Raw genomic sequence first — 6,504 nt, 5'->3', positions numbered from 1 at the left:
AAACGTTGTGACGTAAAAGTCACGCCCAACAACGCGAGAGTCGCCTGTCGAACTCGCAATCGTCGTTCGGATTCATTTGAAGGCTTGTGACGACAGAGACGCGCTTACCGACCGGCGTCGACGAAGCCGCGAGCCTCTTCCTCTCCCTCCCTCACGGCGTTACTCGGGGAAGCGTCACTTCCGCCGCTCTCGCTAAACTTCGGAGCTCAGCTCGGACTCGGAATTCACCAACAAATCGTCAAAAGAAAGAGCGCTTTTGGGCTACGCTTGCGCATGCGCGTGCGATAGGCCGGCGGCCTGCGGTCCGCTCGCCAAAGGGATCCCCCGGGAAACAAAGGTTCCGCCTTCCAGAGTTGCCTTTTCTTTTAGTGCCACGTTTTCGCCGATAAACGAGTCCGAGAAAAACACCTTCGTTAAACGAACATTATCGCTTGTATTTGGAGCTCATATTCGCAATATAAACTGCAGAGGCGTGTGTGTCATACATTTTTCCCTACTCAAATAGTCATGGTACGTTTATTTTTTTGTCTCTTCTAAACATAAAAACGATGCATTGAAAGACGTTTGGAAAAGGCTTTTCCCAAAATACTTAACGAGCACAACTTGTTGTTTGAGAAGCCGATTGTTGGACTACGAGGACAGGGGGCACCGCTCTTGTATTCCTTTCCTTTGCTTTCCTTTGCTTTCGGAGCCCCGGGCGCTGACAGAAAATAAATATTTGATGGGAGGATGACCTACTTGTTGGGATACTTTCGCTGCCCTCGCAACTAATTTGTCTTTTGGCGGGACGTCCACAAAGACGCGCGTTTGTCTATCCTGCCCGAATAATGCTAATGCTAGGTTTTTTTTTTTTTTTTGGGCAGGGGAGTAAATATCCTTTCATCATAGCATCATTTATTTAGTACCAGCCATTTTTAGACACTCTCCTAGCTAAACACTCGAAAAAAAAAACATCAACATGTAATCCATCCCCTCGGGTTGAATGTCAGAATTCTACAAAAATAGAAGTCTGTCTATGGGATGCAATTTGTTCATTAATACTCCCTGACCCCCCCCCCCCCCCCCAAAAAAAAAAAAAAAAAAAAAAAATATATATATATATATATATATATATATATATATATATATATATATATATATATATGTGTGTGTGTGTGTGTGTATTTGAAAAAGTCTTCGCTGTGAACGTACATGAACTATAATATCAATTGTTTTTTTAATCCTACTCAGATTTTCTCATATTCCACCAATATCAAAACTTGTTAATTTATAATTTCTCAATGATTACTATGAGTTAAATGGAGGTATTCCTCACAATTGTAACAAATTCTTCCGATGAAAAAAGGAAGCTGACAGCTCATTTGAAGCTTTCAAAGCACTCCCGTTACAAAATGAAATTAAGGGGACGTCAACCATTTGGATTGCCTTGGAGCTCGCGGAAAAAAAAAAGAATTTGCGACACGTATTATTTTGACAACCAAATTTATTAGAAGAATAGTGGTTTTGAAAAGAAGGTTCTAGCATCCAGTGAATACTACCTTTTACACGACATCACAGCTGAAATGTGAAACGTTGCTTTTTTTTCTTCTGCTTTGTCTTTTTCTTAGCAAATTGAAGAGAGAGATAACATAATAAGAATAGGAATCATTTTTTTTTTTACACATGCACAAAGACAGATCTAATCAGCGGCGGGTGGGAAAAAAAAGGAAGGTTAAAAAAAAAAATCAGCATCCTGCTTTTTTTCTTTGTCTCCAAAATAAAGACAATCAAAAAGAAAATCACAGACATGATGAGACGTTTTATTGTCGTCCAATCAGATTTCAGCATCCAAACAAACAGGAAAGGAGTGCAATCAATCAGAAATCAATCAACCAATCAGAAATCAGCGCAAACGAACAGTGGCGTTAATAAGTGCTCATGTACACTCGGAATAGAAGCCTACGAGTCACCAAAAAAAAGGTACAAAACAAACTAAAAACTTTATTGTACATAAATAAAACTACGCGAGAAAAACATTTTGTTATAATTTCGTTTTTTGTAAACAGCATCGAAAGAAAGGAAGAAAGAAGAGGTCCTTTTTTGGATTGTTTTTTTTTTTTGGGAGAACCTGTGTGTATTTGTGTGTGCGCGAGGTACAGTGCGGAAGGGGTGCTTGGGTGTCCTGAGCATCGGCACAGCGCCCCCTGGGGCTGTCTGGGCGGAAGGAATGAGGTATTCATATATACAAATACATATACATATATATATATATATATATATATATATATATTTCATCAAACCCCAAATGACGAGACGACAAAAACAAGAAGCGAAAAAACAGCGTCAGGCCACTGGAATAACAGGAGAAAAAAAAAAGCGCAGACTTGCTAGGAGCTTTCGACGCGTTAGCGACGCTAACCGGAGCGTAGCTGGAATGTCGGAAGTTGTTCCGAATGTGTGGAAATATTTGACTTCTGAGTGTTAGGTACAAAGAAAAAACACGGTGAGCCTGAATGTGCTTTTCCGATGTTTTGTGTGCGCGCGTGTGTATGATGGGAAAAAAGCATGACAAGCTAGCCCGCCAATCGTAAAAGTGGCGGACAAAGATAAAGTTGGGAAAAAGCGACAAAATACTTCGACAGCAGAATGTATCTATAAAATAAAAAAACGTGCGGAACGAAAAGGAAACCAAACTGAAAGTTGCTCGCTATTTCTCACGTCTTAGCAGCACAACAAGCAAACCAAAAGTATAGCGGGAATATCGGAAGTAGTTTGCGGTTTCCTGAACAGTACAACACGAAAAATACGTGGAAAATTTGGGAAAACGGCGGGGTCATGAATTCGGGGGACATTTTTCAATTCTGACGAATCAGGGAGACCAAATAAAAATCATGCGTTGCTAGCTGGCGCTCCTGACATGAACATAAAAGTAGTTTGTTGTACAGAAACGGAGTTTGGCAAACGGCGCCAAATTCGCACACTTCTATTACGTTTCCGACATCAAAAATATCCCTCGACGTCCGATTGGGTTTTCTCCAAAGTGCACGAACCAAAGAAGGCATGATGGGTACAATGAGAAGCTCGTATCTTAGCTAGCTTAACCGTTTGTGTGAAACGTTTGCTTTCAAAACCTCGCTGTAGGAAACCCAAAGATCTTTTTAGCAAGATTCAGAAAACAAAAAACAAAAAAAATCAACAAAATGACGACACTAAAATGACCAAAATGAACGGAAAACCGACGGCGCTTAAAACAATATTCTAAAATGTGTTGTTACTTATTTCCAAAATTGCATTTGCGCCGTGTGACCTGGTTGTCCCCGAAGCCAATAACGCGAAATGTTTCCGAGCAACGACGGCGGGACATTTTCCTGCCGCTTGAAAACGTGAATGAAATTGGTAAGATTGCGAAAAAGATTCGTCGCCAGTACAATGTAAAGGAAACCAAGATGAAAAATGGAAGCTGTTTGCCAAATATTGTTTGACCGTCGGTTACAAAAAAACACCCTAAAAACTGTAAAACAAAAACAAAAAAAACAGGCCTGTTTGGGGCAACAAGATTGTTCTGTTTTTTTTTTTCTTCTCTTGTTGTTGTACCTGAACAAAGTGTCTGAGGATCCCTGAGGGCTTCTGGGTAATGTTTTTTTCTTTTTCCAATCCCGACACTTCCGTTATGTTTGAAATAAGGAAATCCCGCCAAAGTCTTGCAAACGCATAAACACGTACACAACCGGGAAGAAAAACCATTGAAAAAAAAGTTCTGGAAATAAAGTGGACGTGGAGGGGGGACGCTTTCCGACCATGTTGCGTATTCCTGACGCTCGTCTCTTTCCGATAAAAAGGGCAGAAGGGCACGTTGTTTATATACACCGGCATGCAAAAATATGGTCGAACTTTCGCTCGGCGTGGTCCGACGGTCGTTAAAAACGCGCGCGCAAAAAGAAAATCAAACAACGTACGCTCGGCCCGAGGGTAAAGCATTTTTATATACAGGCGTCCTCGAGCCCCTCAAGTCGCGCGAGATCGGAAAAACGGAAAAGGCCCACGACCCGAGAAAAAAAGTGGCGAGCGGACGGCGAGACGTGAAGGTACTGCGCGGAACGTTTTCCCTGAATCGTCACCGGAAAAGGCACCGCCCTCTCCCGCTTCAAGATAAAACTTTATTTTTCGGACGTTAGCCACGTTTTCTATATACAAATGCGTGTCACTTGTGTGCGTCTGAGGTTGGCTGCGTTTACATTCACTTGACACAGATGGAGAGAGAGGTATACGCTACGCCGAGAGGAATGCGCGCGCGGGCAATCCTGAAGACGGCGAGCGGGAATAATCTCTGGCGGGAAAAACCTGCGACCACGACACGGCCGGTGACGAATAGTTGAAAAGAGCGCGCGGCGGGAAAACCGTCCACGTCATCTTGTTGCCGTTGGTCTTTCCTGGTCCCAAAGCTCACGCGCTCATCCTGACACCAAGGGTTAACAATCTTTCTTCGCGTCGGGATTGAGCTCCCGGAGTTATTCACATCCTCGTTTGGTTACGTCCCCGGATACCCTAAAATACAGCGGTACTCCAAAATCATCGCATCTCCGAGGTTGGGCCGTGGGTGCGGAAGTCTTTCCGGCATTGTCCCCAGGGCCTCTTACCAGGGAGACAAAGACTTGCCTCTCTCTCCCAGTCACTCCGTCCAGTCTCTCTAGGATATAGTCTGCGGGCCCTCTTCTTGGTGCTACATGCTCAGAACACCTCACCATGGAAGCCCAGACTTGCCAAACCCCAGAACCTTCGTCCATTCAAGAGGTAGTCTCTCTACTGGGTTCTGGACCCGCGCCCTCCCGCTGACGTGACGTGGCCAGAACACTTGGACGGGGAAGCCCAGACTTTCCCTTTCCCCGGCCCCTTCATCCGGCTCCTCAGAGACATGGTCTCGCTAGCATGCCGAGGTTTGTCTGGTGGCCCTCTTCTCAGTGGAACGTGCCCACAACACCTCACCAGGGAAGCCTAGACTTCCCACTTCCCAGGACCTTCGTCAGGGAGGCTAGACGTAGTCTCTCTTCTCTATGTTCTGGACCTGCGCCTTCCTTCCGACGCGACATGGCGGGAAGGCCTCGCCGGGAGACGTCACGGCCGGATGCCGCCACGAGCGGCCCCTCCCAAAGTGGAGGAGCGGCAGCTCAACCGGAGTCCCTCCGGGGTGACAGCTCTTCTCCCGCTATCTGTAAGGGAGAGCCCGGACACCCTGCGGAGGAAACTCGTTGCGGCCTGTATCCGGGATCTTGTTCTTGCGACCATCGCCGAGGGAAGGGCCAACGATCGACCGCCAAATGGAGAGCTTCGCCTTTGAGCACGGACCCGTAAAGATTCCGCGTCGTAACGGACGCCGCGCCGATCCGCCTGCGATCCCACGCTGCCTCGCTTATGAACGAGACCCCCGGATACTTGAACGTCTCCACATCCCCGACTGCCCCGTAGAGGGCATTCCGCCTTTTTTCGACTGAGATTAGGGGGCGCTGACCTCCGCCGCTTCGCACTCATCTGCGCAGAGCGGACGGCCCTAATTCAGAGACCTCTAACATCCGACGGAGGGCCAGATTCATTTCGGGCGCCGGCGTGCGGGATCTCCTTTTCTCGCTTCAGAAGGACGGGAACGGTCCCAGGATACCCTAGCTAGCCCCGACCCCCCGACTGCAGCCTTCGCGTTGTGAATCTTGATGCCGGCTCAGTTCTGGTCCGGCGGCAGGGCGCAAATGCGTCGTCTGCGCGACTTGAAATGAAAGCTGATGCCAAAGTCATGAACTGAAGCTTGGACCAACAACAAGATGAGGTGAGATTCTCCCACCGCGACCTTTTTCTGAGGTATTTAGTGTTTCTTACTTCTTATACTTTGTTTGCACATTAAAATATTCAACACAAAAAATCAAAATCGCTGAGATGTTCCCAAATGTCACTTCTCATTTTTTTTTTTTTGGTCTTGGAGAGCAGCTTTCCTTAACTGTGGAGGTTTGAGAATTTTGCAGGAGGTGAGAAGTATGACGTATGGATGTGTACAATCGCGGCTGTTCCTAAAGCACTCAAAGCGTTTTTGCTGTAAAACAACAAAAAAACTAAAGATGTGACGCGAGAACCCTTTTCCGAGATTCCTCGAAATAATCGGAAGCCATCGGCGGCGGCCCAAAAACACGACCGGATATTTCTGCGAGGTTACGAGCGGTCGGCGGTGGCTGTCAGTAAAAAAAAAAAAAAAAAAAAAAGCCTCTGTGGAAAATAAAAGGCCTTCCAAAAGCTTTTCCATAGTAGCCGGACGTTTCCCGAGTGACGCGATAAGAAGCCGGCCCGGGGGGTCGAGGTAGCGAGAACGCCGGCGGCCGTCTCGGGGCGGGCGAGGGATAATGTCGGAAGGGTTGCCATGGCGATTGACTTTGAAAGCATTTTCCCCAGGTAGGCTATTTCCATCATTTGCACTTTTCATGTCCCCGGGGCGTATTTAGTCACCCAAACGTTTCAGAAATGCGTGCGATACAAATTGAATATTTT

Source organism: Hippichthys cyanospilos, chromosome 7 (assembly GCF_059441005.1).
Source record: "Hippichthys cyanospilos isolate Australia breed blue-spotted pipefish chromosome 7, RoL_Hcya_1.0, whole genome shotgun sequence".
Taxonomy (NCBI): domain Eukaryota; kingdom Metazoa; phylum Chordata; class Actinopteri; order Syngnathiformes; family Syngnathidae; genus Hippichthys; species Hippichthys cyanospilos.
Note: the sequence above shows the minus strand (reverse complement) of the source record.